This window comes from Aquarana catesbeiana, linkage group LG09 (genome assembly GCF_042186555.1).
Source record: "Aquarana catesbeiana isolate 2022-GZ linkage group LG09, ASM4218655v1, whole genome shotgun sequence".
Lineage (NCBI taxonomy): Eukaryota > Metazoa > Chordata > Amphibia > Anura > Ranidae > Aquarana > Aquarana catesbeiana.
The window spans coordinates 76,454,170-76,473,188 of record NC_133332.1 but is presented as its reverse complement, the minus strand read 5'-3'; the positions used below and the strand labels follow the sequence as shown (position 1 = coordinate 76,473,188).

Sequence of the window (19,019 nt, the reverse complement as noted above, 5' to 3'; positions counted from 1 at the left end):
AATACACATAGAAGTTAATTGATAAAAACGGCATGGGAATTCCCCAAAGGGGAACCCCGAACCAAAATTAAAAAAAAAAAATGACGTGGGGGGTCCCCCTAAATTCCATACCAGGCCCTTCAGGTCTGGTATGGATATTAAGGGGAACCCCGGCCAAAATTCAAAAAAAAAAATGACGTGGGGTTCCCCCTAAATTCCATACCAGACCCTTCAGGTCTGGTATGGATTTTAAGGGGAACCCCGCGCCAAAAAAAAAAAAAAAAAACGGCGTGGGGTCCCCCCAAAAATCCATACCAGACCCTTATCCGAGCACGCAACCTAGCAGGCCGCAGGAAAAGAGGGGGGGACAAGAGTGCGGCCCCCCCTCCCTCCTGAACCGTACCAGGCCACATGCCCTCAACATTGGGAGGGTGCTTTGGGGTAGCCCCCCAACAACACCTTGTCCCCATGTTGATGAGGACAAGGGCCTCATCCCCACAACCCTGGCCGGTGGTTGTGGGGGTCTGCGGGCGGGGGGCTTATCGGAATCTGGAAGCCCCCTTTAACAAGGTGACCCCCAGATCCCGGCCCCCCCCCCTGTGTGAAATGGTAAGGGGGTACATAAGTACCCCTACCATTTCACGAAAAAAGTGTCAAAAATGTTAAAAATGACAAGAGACAGTTTTTGACAATTCCTTTATTTAAATGCTTCTTCTTTCTTCTATCTTGCTTCATCTTCTGGTTCTTCTGGCTCTTCTGGTTCTTCTGGTTCTTCCTCCGGCGTTCTCGTCCAGCATCTCCTCCGCGGCGTCTTCTGTCTTCTTCTCCTCGGGCCGCTCCGCACCCATGGCAATGGGGGGGAGGCTCCCGCTCTTCTCTTCTTCTCTTCTTCTCTTCTTCTCTTCTTCTCTTCTTCTCTCTTCTCTTCTTCTCTTCTTCTTCATTTTCTTCTCCGGGCCGCTCCGCAATCCATGCTGGCATGGAGGGAGGCTCCCGCTGTGTGACGGCGCTCCTCGTCTGACAGTTCTTAAATAACGGGGGGCGGGGCCACCCGGTGACCCCGCCCCCCTCTGACGCACGGTGACTTGACGGGACTTCCCTGTGGCATTCCCCCGTGACGTCACAGGGAAGTCCCGTCAAGTCACCGTGCGTCAGAGGGGGGCGGGGTCACCGGGTGGCCCCGCCCCCCCTCCGTTATTTAAGAACTGTCAGACGAGGAGCGCCGTCACACAGCGGGAGCCTCCCTCCATGCCAGCATGGATTGCGGAGCGGCCCGGAGAAGAAAATGAAGAAGAAGAGAAGAAGAGAAGAAAAGAAGAAAAGAAGAAAAGAAGAAGAGAAGAAGAGAAGAGCGGAGCCTCCCCCCCATGCCATGGGTGCGGAGCGGCCCGAGGAGAAGAAGACAGAAGACGCCGCGGAGGAGATGCTGGACGAGAACGCCGGAGGAAGAACCAGAAGAACCAGAAGAGCCAGAAGAACCAGAAGATGAAGCAAGATAGAAGAAAGAAGAAGCATTTAAATAAAGGAATTGTCAAAAACTGTCTCTTGTCATTTTTAACATTTTTGACACTTTTTTCGTGAAATGGTAGGGGTACTTATGTACCCCCTTACCATTTCACACAGGGGGGGGGGCCGGGATCTGGGGGTCACCTTGTTAAAGGGGGCTTCCAGATTCCGATAAGCCCCCCGCCCGCAGACCCCCACAACCACCGGCCAGGGTTGTGGGGATGAGGCCCTTGTCCTCATCAACATGGGGACAAGGTGTTTTGGGGGGCTACCCCAAAGCACCCTCGCAATGTTGAGGGCATGTGGCCTGGTATGGTTCAGGAGGGAGGGGGGGCCGCACCTCTCGTCCCCCCCTCTTTTCCTGCGGCCTGCCAGGTTGCGTGCTCGGATAAGGGTCTGGTATGGATTTTTGGGGGGACCCCACGCCGTTTTTTTTTTTTTTTTTTTGGCGCGGGGTTCCCCTTAAAATCCATACCAGACCTGAAGGGTCTGGTATGGAATTTAGGGGGAACCCCACGTCATTTTTTTTTTTTAATTTTGGCCGGGGTTCCCCTTAATATCCATACCAGACCTGAAGGGCCTGGGGTATGGAATTTAGGGGGACCCCCACGTCATTTTTTTTTTTTAATTTTGGTTCGGGGTTCCCCTTTGGGGAATTCCATGCCGTTTTTATCAATGAACTTCTATGTGTATTGTCGGCAATGCAATAGCCCGCGGTGTAGTTTTAAATGAGTTTTTTTCCTTCAAAATGTCATTTTGCTGTCAGACTGTTCTAAACACAGGAAACATGCGCCCCTTTACAGGCACACTATAGACACCCCCAGGTACGAAATTTAAAGGGATATTACAACTTTTATTGTTTGACTTTAAGCATTATTAAAATCAACTGCTCCGTGAAAAAACGGCCGTTTTTAAAACTTTTTTTTGCATTGATCCATGTCCCCTGGGGCAGGACCCAGGGTCCCCCAAACACTTTTTATGACAATAACTTGCATATAAGCCTTGAAAATTAGCACTTTTGATTATTCATGTTCGTGTCCCATAGACTTTAACGGTGTTCGCATGTTCGAACGAACTTTTTTCCTGTTCGCATGTTCTGGTGCGAACCGAACAGGGGGGTGTTCGCGCTCATCCCTTACCCGTGAGCCATATCAATAGATAAACAAGTTCAAACTATGTGGCAGGATTGCTTTTGAAGCTGGGTTTGAGGGGATTCACCATTTTTACGATTTATCAAATTCAAATTTGGAAATAAAAGTTTTAAAGGTATTATTTAGCCAGAATAACCCCCCTTGCTTGTATCAAAAAATGTTAAAGCACAATATTAAAAAGAAATAGTACCCCCAGCAGCAATCAGGAAAAAGCAGACCTGGCTGCAATGCCCCCCTTTCTCTCAAGCTCTTTCTCCCACAGAAATGTCTTGTGTCATGGATCTGCCAACTAAGGAGGGGTCACTATGGCACCCCGCACTCACAGTGTAATGATGTCCAGAGAAGCGCTAACTTCATCATATCAGCTCACACTCTGCTCCAAGGCCCCACCCAGTCCAGAGAAGAGGCAAAGAGGAAGAGGGCTAAGCGCATCATGTGACCAGTCTGGAGACATGTTAAAAATGTAAAAAAATCAATTTAACCACTTAAGGATTTGGTGTTTACTGGTTTAAAATGGGTTTTTTTGCTAGAAAATTAGTTTGAACCCCCAAACATTATATATATTTTTTTCTAACACCCTAGAGAATAAAATGGCGGTCATTGCAATACTTTCTGTCACACCGTCTTTGCGCAGCGGTCTTACAAGCGCACTTCTTATGGAAATAATACACTTTTTTTAATTAAAAAATAAGACAACAGTAACGTTAGTTTTTTTTTTATATTGTGAAAGATGATGTTACACTGAGTAAATTGATACCCAACATGTCACGCTTCAAAATTGCGGCCGCTCGTGGAATGGCGGCAAACTTTTACCCTTAAAAATTCTCCCTAGGCGATGTTTAAAAAATTCTACAGGTTGCATGTTTTGAGGTACAGAGGAGGTCCAGGGCTAGAATTATTGCTCTCACTCTAGCGATTGCGATGATACCTCACAATGTGTGGCTTGAATACTGTTTACATATGCGGGCGCTACTCACGTATGCGTTCGCTTCTGTTGCGTGAGCTCGGCGGGATGGGGGGCGCATTTCAAAAAAAAAATGTTCTTATTTGTTTTACTTTTTATTTTTACACTGTTCTTTTAAAAAAATGGTGTCACTTTTATTCCTATTACAAAGAATGTCAGCATTCCTTGTAATAGAAAAAAAACAGATCTCATATTTACACTAAAATGCAATAAGAAAAAAATAAAAATGTAATTTGATTTTTTTTTCTTTAAATGTCCTTTTAAGAGCTATGGGCGGAAGTGACATTTTGACGCCGCTTCCGCCCTGCAATGGTATGGAGCTGGGTGGGGGCCATCTTCCCCTCACTCACAGCTCCACACTACAGAAGAGAGCGGACCTGATTACCTCCACTGCTGCCGGTGGCTACGGTAAGCGACGGAGAGCACCGCAGCGTGACGGGAAGGGGGGCCCCTCTCCCACCACCAATAAAAGTGATCTCGCTGTGAATCCGCCGCAGAGACCACTTTTATCTGAAAGCCGACCGCCCACTCTTGAAGATGATACCAGGGTTATGGTAGCTAGCTGCTGCCATAACAACGATATTCCTCTTCAAACAGCTGACATATAACAGTATGGTATCCAAGCAGGCCTGTAAATATGTAAAAATATACAGTGGGGACGGAAAGTATTCAGACCCCCTTAAATTTTTCACTCTTTGTTATATTGCAGCCATTTGCTAAAATCATTTAAGTTCATTTTTTTCCCTCATTAATGTACACACAGCACCCCATATTGACAGAAAAACACAGAATTGTTGACATTTTTGCAGATTTATTAAAAAAGAAAAACTGAAATATCACATGGTTCTAAGTATTCAGACCCTTTGCTGTGACACTCATATATTTAACTCAGGTGTTGTCCATTTCTTCTGATCATCCTTGAGATGGTTCTACAACTTCATTTGAGTCCAGCTGTGTTTGATTATACTGATTGGACTTGATTAGGAAAGCCACACACCTGTCTATATAAGACCTTACAGCTCACAGTGCATGTTAGAGAAAATGAGAATCATGAGGTCAAAGGAACTGCCTGAAGAGCTCAGAGACAGAATTGTGGCAAGGAACAGATCTGGCCAAGGTTACAAAAATATTCTGCTTAACTCAAGGTTCCTAAGAGCACAGTGGCCTCCATAATCCTTAAATGGAAGACGTTTGGGACGACCAGAACCCTTCCTAGAGCTGGTTGTCCGGCCAAACTGAGCTATCGGGGGAAAAGAGCCTTGGTGAGAGAGGTAGAGAAGAACCCAAAAATCACTGTGGCTAAGCTCCAGAGATACAGTCGGGAGATGGAAGAAAGTTGTAGAAATTCAACCATCACTGCAGCCCTCCACCAGTCAGGCAGAGTGGCCTGAGTGGAAGCCTCTCCTCAGTGCAAGACACATGAAAGCCCACATGGAGTTTGCTAAAAAAAAACACCTGAAGGACTCCAAGATGAGTAATGAATAAGATTCTTTGGTCTGATGACCAAGATAGAATTTTTTGGCCTTAATTCTAAGTGGTATGTGTGGAGAAAACCAGGCACTGCTCATCACCTGTCCAATACAGTCCCAACAGTGAAGCATGGTGGTGGCAGCATCATGCTGTGGAGGTGATTTTCAGCTGCAGGGACAGGATGACTGGTTGCAGTCAAGGAGATGAAAGATGAATGCGGCCAAGTACAGCGATATCCTGGATGAAAACCTTCTCCAGAATGCTCAGGACCTCAGACTGGGCCGAAGGTTTACCTTCCAACAAGACAATGTGTGAAAAACTTGTTGCATCTTTCCCAAAAAGACTCATGGCTGTATTAGATCAAAAGGGTGCTTCTACTAAATACTGAGCAAAGTGTCTGAATACTTAGAACCATGTGATATTTCAGTTTTTCTTTTTTAATAAATCTGCAATAATGTCAACAATTCTGTGTTTTTCTGTCAATATGGGGTGCTGTGTGTACATTAATGAGGAAAAAAAATGAACTTAAATGATTTTAGCAAATGGCTGCAATATAACAAAGAGTGAAAAATTTAAGGGGGTCTGAATACTTTCCGTCCCCACTGTACCATAGCTATAAAAGTATATCCAAAACCAAGATTTTTATTTTGGATGGAATAGGGAAGTTTTAAAGCTGAACTCCAGAAAAATTAAAAAAAACCCCAGTTGGGCTCCACCAGGACTTCAAGGGCTGAATGCTCATTTTTGCTTAGGGTACCCGTAAAGGCTCATGTAAATTTTTTTTTTTACAGATCTGAACACAGGTGTATTGTTCTCTATTGGCCCTTGCACACAACTGTGTAAAGAATAGTATCTGTAAAAAAAACAAAAAACAAAAAAAAACAGGAAAAACCTACATCTAAAGTCTTATGCCGCATACACACGGTCGGACTTTTCAGCTACAAAAGTCCCCTACACACGATCACACCAAAGTCCGATGGATTCGTACGTGATGACGTACACCGGACTAAAATAAGGAAGTTGATAGTCAGTAGCCAATAGCTGCCCTAGCGTCGGTTTGTGTCCGTCGGACTAGCATACAGACGAGTGGATTTCTGGGTCTGGCGGAGTTACGACGTAAAGATTTGAAGCATGTTCCAAATCTAAAGTCCGTCAGATTTGCGACTGGAAAAGTCAGCTGAAGGTCCGGTGAAGCCCACACATGATCAGATTGTTCGCCGGATTTGGTCCGTCGGCGTCCGTCAGACAAGTCCGGTCGAAAAGTCCGACTGTGTGTACGCGGCATTAGGAATGGACCATATTTTATGCTGTATACGTGTCAATTTTTGCACCTCCTGTTCAGTTTACAACCTGCCCGTTAAATATTTTGTGCCAGGCTGACCATACCTGTACATTAATATATGTTGAGATGTCCCATTCAAGTACTGTATATGGAATATACATGGGTTACCTATGGGTTTTGTATATCAATGTATGCAGTCCTAAGTTTTATACAGCTTTGTCCCATATTGAAGGTAGTGGTACTAATATATTAGAATTCTAATGAGCACTTACCTTTTTAAAGGAATACATGTACAATTCATCAGATGAATCTATACAATGGAGAAAGATTAATAATTTATTTTGTTGTTTCTTTTTGATAACAGTAAATGTGGCCCCTTGACGGTGTTGACTTTTCTTCTTATGTACAGAATCTAGCTTACAGCAGAGCTAAAGGCACAAATACACACCTATGGTCCAATGGTCCGATGCCCACGAGGTCCCTCACCAGCACCAGCAACTTCTCCCTGGGTTCTTCCAGGTGCGGGTCTTCAGACATTTTGATTGGCCAGTGAGGCATGCGTGGAAATACAGTCATACCAGCACACTGGCAGTGTTCCAGAATCCAAACTGAACTGCACATGCTTAGCTCAATGTACATTCTACATTGGATTGCGACCAGGCAAATGTATTTTACTGTGTGTTTTCAGTTCCACTTTAAGAGCAAGAAAAGTGCTATTTTTATGTATTTTATTGCTTGTTAATTATGCTTTTGAATAAATAAAAGAAATATTTTAACTTTTTTGCCAAGTGGTTGTGGTTTTGTACACCTCAATGAATGCATGTTTATTTTTTGAAGCTGCATTAATGTGTGTCTTTTATGTCTGCCCGAAGCTTTAAGAGGAATTTAGCAATGACCATCTACAAATAAAAACTGAAGAATTCCTGCTGACCAAGAAAATGTTTTTTTTCTACAATTGTATATCTGCCATTGGCTTGTCCTGCCTGACTGTTTCAAGCAAAAGGATAATGCCTTTGTTCTAATCAGTAAAACATCTGCCACCCTCATTGGGAGGGACAAGTTTCCAGGAGCCTTGAAATAAAGTGTCCAAAAAAATACCTTTCAGAAAACAAATGACTTGGCCGCGGGCTCAATAGGTAAGAAAACAGCATCTGACATGTTCCTGCCTCTCCTGTTTTTTTTTTTTTCCTGATGAGGTCATTGTGGATTTAATTATCTCTGAATGTGTAAGGTGATACTGAAAAAGTAGTTAATTATTGACATTGTCAGTATACTGCATCCGCCTGGATATTATACTTGAAAAGATGAACACAAAATTGCATAAGGTTTAGTTTGTGATAAAACAAAACTGACAGCTTAGAAGGATTGTTGACATCCACGCTGGGACTTGTAGGATCACGCCCAACATAATGCAGTCAAAATTGGATATTTGATGCAGAGACAGGTGAGCGACCTTTGTGATGTGTCATTGCTTTTTATTAATGGGTAGCATCTTAGGGAGGTGTTAAAGTGACTCTAGTTAAAAAATATACATTTGATTCATGTATGTATTCCTATGTCAGAAAAGTACCTTCTATTGCTCCTTCAAATCTCTAAATTATTTTTGTTCGGCTCTTGTGATCCAACTTTCTGTTAGAGGGGGGAGGGCTACGTTCAATCTGCATGGTCTCACCATATGGAGGAACATAACCTTCCAGCCTCTCATTCTCCCTCCTGAGACAGACTATGGACTAGGGGATTTGTAGTGTGCATAGAGCATTGCATAACTAACATACACTGATCATTTCAACAAAACAGAAAAGGAGAGGTTTGCATAGCTCCCAACTGTCCCTGATTTGGAACATAGTCCCTCTGTCCCTCATTCCTCCTCCTTTGTCCCTGATTTGGTCTGATCTATATAGATGTATATAAAATGCACCATTTGGCTTTCAAAAAGTGTTTCCCAGGTGCTAAACATTTCATCCAATTTCTAAATTGCTGCATTTGTAAATTTTAAAAGCCAATATAAAGGAATAGTAGTAGTAAAAAAAAGCACTTGTGGGTTTAACTAATAATTGTTTTTTATAATTCTCCTTTAAGGCTGCGTGGTAGGGGGTGTGTCCTATGCCTAGATATTTTTTCTAATAGGTGTCCCTCGTTCCCATCTAAAAAAGTTGGGAGATATGTGTTTTAGAGCTCACAACGGATATTATAAAAAATATCAGTAGGAACTGATTTCATTAAAATAGATCAATTAAGCAGTTATTAAGCAGTGTAGGTGTATTGATTATTTTTTTAAGGATATAATTTAGTGTCCCCTGAAAGCATAGGACTTTAAGGCAGGCCATACACGGGTCGAATTTCGAAAGAATTTCCTTTCAAAAATCGTATCTAAGAGTTTTCCTTCGTATTTCGCACCATTAGTGGGCTGCAGCAACAACCGATTTTCGCGCGGCCATCAAATGTGAGTAATCGGACATGTTGGAAATTTTTTGAAAAACTATTGATTTTCTAATCAATGATGGGAGAATCGTGCGAGAAATGTGATCAAAAAAGAAATGCGCATGTGCAAGAAAAGAAAGTTCCCGGAAAGAAAAGAAGATCCACAGCCACTAAAATTCTTTTCTGTAGCTACATGAGGTGAAATTGGAGGCTCGGTTGGCCGAATTTCGAAATCAATGGTGGCAACTTCGGATCACAAAACGCACAAATTTTCAGATTTTCAAAAGAAAATTCTTTCGTAATTCGACCATTTATGGCCAGCCTAACACCTGTCTTGTTGATGTGTATGTTGCTGTATATTTATAGTAGATGTAAATCACAACTGAATAACATTTTATTTGCTTAAGCAATGTGTAATAGAAACAACGCCTTTAAAAAAAAAAATACAGCTGTTCACCTCTCTTTCATTCTTGCTTGCTTCCCAATCCTGCTGATCTCCTGCAGCAGCCTTTTGTGTACATGCATGCACTACAACAACTGTTGCACATCAATTTTAAGTTCTCCTAGTGGTGACAAAAATGGACCATGTCCGAGTAAAAGGCGTTGCCGATACGATACTTTAATGGACAATTGCGCGGCCATGCGACACTGTACCAAAATAAAATTGATGTCCTCTTTTTCCCACAAATTTAGCTTTCTTTTGGTGGTATTTGATCACTTCTGCGGGTTTTATTTTTTGCGCTATAAACAAAAAAAGAGCGACAATTTTGAAAACAAATACAATATTTTTTTTACTTTCTGCTATAAACCATATTCAATTAAAAAATGGAAAAAAATCGAATTTCTTCATCAATTTAGGCCAATATGTATTCTGCTACATAATTTTGCTAAAAAAATATCAATAGCGTCTACAACCTATGGGTTATTTTTATACCATTTTTATTATTTTTATTTTTTTACTAGTAATGGTGACTATCAGCGATTTTTAGTGACACTGTGACATTGTGGCGGACAAATTGGACACGTAAGTGACACTTTTGACACTTTTTTGGGAACCAGTGACATTGTTATGCCGCGTACACACGGTCGGAATTTCCGACAACAAATGTTCAATGTGAGCTTGTTGTCGGAAATTCCGACCGTGCGTAGGCTCTGTCAGACATTTGTTGTCTGAATTTCCAAAAACAAAAATTTGAGAGCTGGTTCTCAAATTTTCCGGCAACTAAATCCGTTGTCGGAAATTCCGATCGTGTGTACACAATTCCAACGCACAAAATTCCACGCATGCTCGGAATCAAGCAGAAGAGCTGCACTGGCTATTGAACTATATTTCTCTCGGCTCATCGTACGTGTTATACGTCACCGCGTTCTTGACGTTCGGAATTTCCGACAACATTTGTGCGTGTGTATGCAAGACAAGTTTGAGCCAACATGCGTCGGAAATAAATCCAGGATTTTGTTGTCGGAATTTCCGAACGTGTGTACGAGGCATATCAGTGATAAGTGATAAAACACCCCCACTGTCTATTGCACGAAATGATGTACAGGTACATTGCTTCGTGCAATAGAGCCGTCCTGCCTCAATATATCTTTAAGTGGTTAATGAACATTGCAGATTTTAAGATTTTGAGAATCAATTTTTTTAATGACATTAAAGTTGTTACTGCTTATATGAGATTTCAATGATTGGGTTTACAAACATTTTCTCGTTTCATTATTTTCATTCAGAATTTTAATGAAAGAATGTACATATAATGTAGTACAGAAAACATGGATTCAATGTCAATTCGTTTTCACAAATACGTTATAAGAAAAGAATAGGATGACTGTTAATCAGATCAACACAAAATCTCAAATATATGCATGGGTATAGATGTTAAAATTATTATATATTATTTGAGAGGGTTTACAAATATTTTAACCACTTGACCTCCTGAAGATTTTACCCCCTTCATGACCAGGGCATTTTTTGCTAATTAGCACTGTGCTCTTTAACTCGGTCATGCAACATTGTACCCAAATTAAATTTATATAATTTCTTTCACACAAATAGAGCTTTCTTTTGGTGGTATTTGATCACTCACCACTGTTTTTTTTTTTGTTTTTGTTATACAAAAAAAGTCTGAAAATGTCTTCATAAATTTAGACCAAAATGTATTCTGCTACATGTCTTTAACCACTTGCCGCCCGCCCTATTACAAAATGACGGCGGCAAAGTGGATTGATATTCCTGACCGGATGTCATATGACGTGATCAGGAATATCGAGCCGCTGCGCGCCCCCGGGGGCACGTATCGCGGCGATCGTTGTTGCGGGGTGTCAGTCTGACACCCCGCAACACCGATCTAGGTAAAGAGTCTCTGGTGGAGACTCTTTACCACGTGATCAGCCGTGTCCAATCACGGCTGATCACGATGTAAATAGGAAGAGCCGGTAATCGGCTTTTCCTCACTCGCGTCTGACAGAAGCGAGTAGAAGAGAGCCGATTGGCTGCTCTCCTGACAGGGGGGGTTTGTGCTGATTGTTTATCAGCACAGCCCCCCCTCGGATCCTGCCCAGGACCACCAGGGAAGCCGCCCAGGACCACCAGGGAAGCCATCCACACTGGACCACCAGGGAAATACCACTATGTGCCCAGGCAGCTGCCAATCTGTGCCCAGGTAGCTGCCAATCTGTGCCCAGGCAGCTGCCAATCTGTGCCTACTCCAATGCCTACCACTGCCAGTGCCACCAGGGATGCCTATAAGTGCCTCATATCAGTGCCGCGTATCAGTGCTCATCAGTGCCACGTATCAATGCCCAGCAGTGCCACCTATCAGTGCCCATCAGTGCCGCCTATCAGCGCCGCCTATCAGTGCCACCCTATCAGTGCCCATCAGTGCCCAGCAGTGCCGCCTTTCAGTGCCCATCAGTGTCACCTATCAGTGCCACCCAGTGCCACCCATGAGTGCCCATCAGTGCCACCTATCAATGCCCCTCAGTGCTGCATATCAGTGCCACCCATCAGTGCCGCCTACCAGTGCCCATCAGTGCTGCATATCAGTGCCCATCGTCAGTGCCCGTCAGTGCCCACTCATTGGTGCCACCTCATCGGTGCCGCCATATCAGTGCCTGTCAGTGCCACCTTATCAGTGCCCATCAGTGAAAGAGAAAACTTACTTATTTACAATTTTTTTTAACAGAAACAAAAGCAAAACTTTTATTTTTTTCAAAATTTTCGGTCTTTTTTTATTTGTTTAGCAAAAAATAAAAACCGCAGAGGTGATCAAATACCACCAAAAGAAAGCTCTATTTGTGGGAACAAAATGATAAAAATTTAGTTTGGGTACAGTGTTGTATGACCCCGCAATTGTCATTCAAACTGCGACAGCGCTGAAAGCTGAAAATTGGTCTGGGCAGGAAGGTGTATAAGTGCCCTGTATTGAAGTGGTTAATAAAAAAAAAATTGGGTTGTGCTAAAGTTGTAGCGTCTACAAACAATTGTATGCATACTGGAATTTACGCAGCTATAGATGCTATACTGCTAATGGCAATGATCAGCAACTTATAGTGGGACTGTGATAGGGTGGCGGGAAATCTGGCTTTCACAGACACTGGCTGGGAGGGTCAATAACTGACACTGATGTCGCTAGTGACACAAATACAGTGATCAGTGATAATACTGCAAACAAGATAGAAAGCAATTGTGTTGCAAGTTTGAAAATGATTTGCTAAGCTATTGCTAGACTTGCCAGGCTTCACAAGCTGATGCACATTTACAGTAAGTCCGCATTGCATGACTCCAGATCATCTTTCTTTGCAAACATTCTGCACGTCTGCTGCAAGTTTTGGTTCAGTTATGATGTGCAATAGTCATCCCACCACAGGGGTCACTGTGGCTGAATTTTCTTGCTGTAGACTCACCACTGCAACTTTGCTCTTGCCACACAAGTTTGCTACAAATTGGAAACGTGTCAAATAGAACTTGTGCTTCAAAAAACTTGCCAGTAAAATTGTGCAGTAAGTTAACCCCTTAGTGCTGACCGTACGCATATTTGCATTCTCTGCTTTCAGGGCTTATACCGGGGTGATGCCTGCAGCCAGGGCAGCCATCAGAAATTTTTGGGCCCCTCACACAGTTTTGGGCCTGGGCCCCCCACCCCCCGAGCCTGACCCAACCCCCCCCCACACACTTCTATATATGCCAGCCCCCCCACACACTCCTGTATATATATCAGCCACCGCCCATACCTGTATATATGCTAGACCGCCCACACACACCTGTATATATGTCAGCCCCCCCCACACACCTGTATATATGTCAGCCCCCCCGCACACCTCTATATATGTCAGCCCCCCCGCACACCTGTATATATGTCAGCCCCCCCCCGCACACCTCTATATATGTCAGCCCCCCCGCACACCTGTATATATGTCAGCCCCCCCCCGCACACCTCTATATATGTCAGCCCCCCCGCACACCTCTATATATGTCAGCCCCCCCGCACACCTGTATATATGTCAGCCCCCCCCGCACACCTGTATATATGTCAGCCCCCCCCGCACACCTGTATATATGTCAGTCCCCCCCTCACCCCTGTATATATGTTAGCCCCCCACATACCTGTATACATGCCACCCCCCACACACACACACACACACACACACACACACACACACACACACACACACCTGTATACAGTGGCGGCTGGTGCTCAAATTTTTTTTTTGGGGGGGACGCAAACAAACTGAAAAATTCAGAAAAAAAACGTCAATTGCAGCCACTGTGCCATCAAACGCAGCCACTCTGCCGATCAATTGCAGCCACTGTGCCCATAAAATGCAGCCATTGTGCCCATCAAATGTTGCCATTGTGCCCATCAAATGCTGCCACTGTGCCCATTAAATGCTGCCACTGTGCCCATCAAACGCCAACACTGTGCTCATCAAATGCAGCCACTGTTCCCATCAAATACAGCCACTGTGCCCATCAAATGCCGCCACTGTGCCCATTTAAAAGTTAACACTGTGACCCCCGCCCACTTGCTGTCTGCCCGGCACTTACCCTATCTCAGTGGAGCAGCGGGTGATGGCAGCGAGCGGTGTCCTCCATGCGTCCCCTCTCCTCCTCCTGATAGATGTCTAATCACTGCGCCTGTCGTTTTAGCCAATCAGGTGACAGGTAACACACCCGCGCTTCCTGATTGGCGGAAAGGCGGTTCAGTGTTAGAACAGCGAATATTTATTTGCTGTTCTAACACACCTGGGTTCAACTTTTTTTAAGCTTATTAGAGCCTATGGCTCTAATCAGGTGCTTCAAAAATACACCCCCGCCACTGTAATTTAGGTGCCCGGCATCCAAAAAGGGGCCAGACGCATGAATAGGGGGTGGCTACAGCAGCCATGGATAGATTCATGCAATGCAATGCATGAATCAATCCATGATACATAGAGGGGGGGTGGCTGAAGAGAGGGGGCGGTGCCCAAGCACCCTTAATGGGCCTGTATATAAGCCTGTATATATGCCAGCCCTCCACACACACCTGCATACCTCCCAACTTTGGAACTTGAGAATGAGGGACACCTAGGGATGGAAAAGACATGCGGAGCGCATCACGACAATAATGGGCGTGGCTTAAATGCTTTGAATTTTGAGGTGGCTTAAAGGAACATGGTTAAATAGAGTCTAATATATGGTATTATGGTAATATGGTATTAAACCCACAAGCAAATATTTATTATATTTCAGCTTACAAATTCTTAGATGTGATGGCTGCATTCGTTTTTTTTTTTTTTTCTTTTTTAGGTTTTCTTCTATTTTCACCTGGTGATCCAGCCAGTATGTTTTTTTGGTTTTTCAAAAGAACAAGCTGTCCTGCAGATGTAGTCATTAGAGAGTTGAGACAAACCATTTACCATTGACAGGGGTGCTTACAATGATCAGCTTTTTTTTTTATTTATGTAAGACCTTTATCCTGAAAGAAAAAATATGTTTGCTGCAATTGCTTATAAAGTATTAGTGTATTTAAATCTTCTAGTCCATCTAACACTCCCTTCCTTCCAGACTGACAATGTTGCTGTTCAAAGGTGCCCCCATTGCTCTTTCATCCAGAGTTGTGTCTCACTAATACAGGAGGTGTGTTACTGAGCAGATTACCAGGTGAAAATTAAAAAAACAAAAACAAAAAAAAACAAATGCAGCCTCCACATCTAATGATTACTAAGCTAAAATATATTACATTTTTAATTTTGGGTTTATTACGGCTTTACAGTGTTATATACTGTACACAGTCCGCAGTCCTCATACCCACAAAATACTCCTTAATTTCTGTGCTATGAATGAGAGGCCCGCTGACATAAACCTACACCATGTATACACTCAGATACAGTTACGGGCTGAGGTATACTTAGTCACCCTTTATATCAGAATCTCCCCTTCACATCAGGTGCCCCCTTCACATTAAGGTCCCCTCCTTCACACCAGTAGTTCCCCTTTACATCAGAAGACCCCTTACATTAAGAGCCACCCTTTCACATCTGAGTCCCCTTTTACAGCAAGAGTCCTCCTTTACATCTGCAATGGCCCTTAAATTTGGGGCCCCTTTCTCATCAGAGTCCCCCTTTAACATTGGTGGTCCCCCTTTAACATTGGTAGTTTACAATTACATCAGCAGTCTTCCTGTGACATCAAGAGTCCCCCTTTACATCAGGCACTGGGGGGTGTTAGGAGGGGTGATCCAGGGATATGAAATCCATAGACAGGGATCCTAAGCCTAGGATGAAGACAGCTATGAGGGAGATAATACAGGCTGGATTACAGTGTGAAGTGGAGGGAGTTGGGCTGTGGACAGGAGAAGTATCCGGGGAATGGAGGAGCCCAGGAGTCTATCAGGAACTTGTGGCAGGGAAAGGGTGCAGTGCAGACATTTAGTGAAGAGGGAAAGGAGGTCTGCTGTGTGGGGACAGGAGTGACTGATAACAGGGAAGAGGAGATGAGTATTAGGATCAGAGATGCTGTGGGGGGAGGAGAACAGTAATCAGAGCTGGGGGACTCCAATCACTGATTGCAGGGAGAGGAGTAGCGGAGCTGTCAGTGGTGGGGAATGAGAGGAGAAAAGCAGGACTGAGAGGAGAGCTTGCAGGGGGGGGGGAAGAGATCACCTACCAGATCGGCTGCAGGGATTGAGAATGGGGGCACTGTTTGCTGACCTTTCTATTGCTGGGAGGAGATGAGGGTGGGTAAGCAAACTGTAAAGTTCCAATGTGACAGTGACAGTGGCAATGCAGGGATGCTACAGTGACATCATGAAGCTGGAGAGGAATGAGAGCACTTTCCGTACCTCCTCCGGGCTCTCTCCTGTTCTCCTGATTTGATTTTTCTCATCCAGAGCTAAGCTGACAGGAGTAATGATGCCGCTGTCACTACTCCTGTCAGCCTTGTAGTGGCAGAAATGCTCCTCCCGGCACCCCCAGCTCACATGTTGCCTTCATATTTCTGCTTCCTCCTTGTCCCTGCTCTGTGGTCCTGCCGCAGCTACTGCTGCCTGGATGATGACCTCTGAACAGTCCGTACACCCTCCACGTACCTTTCCTTCACAGTCACCGCTGGCTGCAGTCCTGCCTTCTGCTCTCAACACTTCCTGAGAGAGTGAGGCACACAGGCATCCCCTCCATATCACTCCGCCAGGGAGAGATAGGCTGGGGGCCGGAACTTTAAACTAACTGTCGGCAAATGCGGCTCTAGCTGCCTCCGCCCCTACATTAAAAAAAAAGAGTTCCCGCTCTGCTACTGCCTCCTGGGGCCCCACTGATAGAAGAATGGGGCTCCGCAAATGTTTTTTAATAATTGGTCAATCTAGGAGCTGGTCACAAGCCTTGAAAACTGCTTGCACTTTACAAGAGTGAGTGGCAGTGGAGGCAATGCGGGAAACAGCTCAGCTGAGCGGGACTGCGGGACATAAGTCCGAATCCGGGGCTGTCCCGCAGAATCCGGGACTGTTGGGAGGTATGCACCTGTGTGTATTTTATATATATATATATATATATATATATATATATATATATATATATATATAAATAAATCAGCCCCACACATACACAAATCTGTAAACACACAAGGCACTGGCCCCTCCCTGTTGTACACAAACAGCCCCCCCTCCCTTTCACAGCCCCTACTACTAGAATTCCTTCCTACCTGGTCCCAGCTCGTTTTCACAAAGCTGACATGTTGCTGGCACAGAGAAGCACAGTACACGAGGGGTGCACATGCACATAGTAGCCAGAGGTGGCAGTAAAGAGCTTGATGGCTGAACTCATTGCCACAGAGAGCACACACTGTGAGATCATTTCTGTAATGCACAGCATGGCTCCCCTTCACCCGTCCTGCCTTCTTCTGGCCGGTCCCCTTGGGCCCCGGGGCCCCTTACAGTTGTAACAGCTGTACCCCCCTCATGGCAGCCCTGCCTGCAGTTGCAGGCAGGCATCATCCCGGTAGCGTTTTTTAGATTGGGCAGTCGGCTCTTTAGGGATAACAACCGATGCGGCTAAAATGCGCTAAGTTATTATACTAAACGAACGGGGGGGAGCGCCCCCCCCTCCCACCGCTGCCAATGGCGCAGATTTTAAAAAAATTACAGTATTCAGAATCGCAGTTTTTTGGCGATCTGAATACTTTGAAGGGCAAAGAGTACCTGTCACCACCTATAATTGTCACAAGGGATGTTTACATTCCTTGCGACAGCAATAAAAGTGATCAGAATTTTTTTTTATGTGACAATGTAAAAAAAAAAAAGAAAAATAAATGTTTTAAAGCGCCCCCGTCCCTGGATATGTAAACAGTGTTCAAATCACACATGTGAGGTATCGCCGCGATCGTCAGAGTGAGAGCAATAATTCAAGCAAAATATCTCCTCTGTAACTCTAACCTGATAACCATTAAATATTTTTAAAACGTCACCTATGGAGATTTTTATGTACCGTAGTTTGTCACGATTCCATGAGCGGGCGCAATTTCAAAGCATGACATGTTAGGTATCTATTCACTCAGTGTAACATCATCTTTCACATTATACAAAAAAATTGGGCTACCAGTAAATTTACTGTTTCGTTTTTTCTGTACTCATGAAAGTGTCTTTTTTCCCAAAAAAGTACGTTTGAAAAACCACTGCTCAAATACCGTGTGACATAAATATTGAAACAAGCACCATTTTATTCTCTAGGGTCTCTGTTAAAAAAATATATATATATATAATGTTTGGGGTTCTAAGTAATTTTGTAGCAAAAAATACAGATTTTAACTTGTAAGCAACAAATGTCAGAAATAGGCTTAGGCGTGAATGGGTTAACAGGCTTACAGTTCAACAAAGCCACAAATTTGTGGCACGTTATCCTTGCTATCTTGGACTGTACTAATGACACTGGCTGGTAAGGAGTTAGCATTGAGGGGAAATCAAGGGGTTACCTGTGTAAAGGGGTTCACAATGTGTAAATACAGAACTCTGTGTGTGATTGGAACATAGCTGATCAGACAAAATCATTGGTTGAAATCTGTTGCCAAATTAGTGTTGTATCCAATCACAGCACGGGTCGGCAACAGCAGGGCAAGCACATACAGATACATGACTGTGCCTGTTGCTGCTGCCGCTTACAGTATATTTACTATGAATGGTCAGCATGTGGTTAATTAGAAGGAGTGGCTGATATCATACACTGGTCCTACAATTCAAGACATGCACAATGCAGGACCAGTCACATGGCATGGAGAAAGCCTGCCGGAGTGAACAATAAGGCAATTATTCCAGCTTACTCTTCTACTGTTAGACTTAATTAATCCTTATCCCCTGCACTGTATATGTGTGTGTGTGTGTGTGGAATGCAAGTAGGGTTGCCACCTGCCCAGGATTCACCCTGACAAGTCCGGGTTTTGAAACATGTGTCCAGGTTTCAGGCGGACTAAAACCCAGACACATTATTCAGACCGGGCTGTGGCTCCCCAAGTAACCAAAATAGTCACACACAAATCTGTTGCTGTCCGGAAGCTGAGGGCGGCTGTCTGGGGGCAGATTCGGCATCACTGGGGGGGGGAGGGTGATGATGTCAGCAAGAACAATTTGGTCAACCCACTGTTCACTAGCGTGCCGCATTACTACTCTCCTTGGGGCACCCAAGTGTGTCCTGGGCCTCTAAAGTGTTTGGGTTTGGCTTGAAGAAAAGGTGGCAACCCTGGGTGCAAGAGTAATTTCTTGCTGCTGCCCAAGGTAGGGCCCTT

The 19,019-nt window shown here is 44.2% G+C and overlaps 1 protein-coding gene across 7 annotated transcripts in view; it reads left to right on the top strand.

The window, feature by feature from the left end:
* The first annotated feature begins 7,407 nt into the window (after nt 1-7,407).
* The window catches only part of LOC141107815 (3-galactosyl-N-acetylglucosaminide 4-alpha-L-fucosyltransferase FUT3-like), a 131,839-nt gene continuing 120,227 nt past the window's right edge, over nt 7,408-19,019 (top strand). Inside the window, exons 1-2 of one of the 7 annotated variants that reach the window (XM_073598806.1) lie at nt 7,474-7,488; nt 9,737-9,797. The gene's annotated coding sequence lies outside the window, so the exon portion shown is untranslated. Of the gene's footprint in view, nt 7,489-7,577; nt 7,797-9,736; nt 9,798-19,019 lie in introns of those variants that run through there. The other 6 variants (XM_073598812.1, XM_073598805.1, XM_073598814.1 and 3 more) reach the window with 6 other exon arrangements.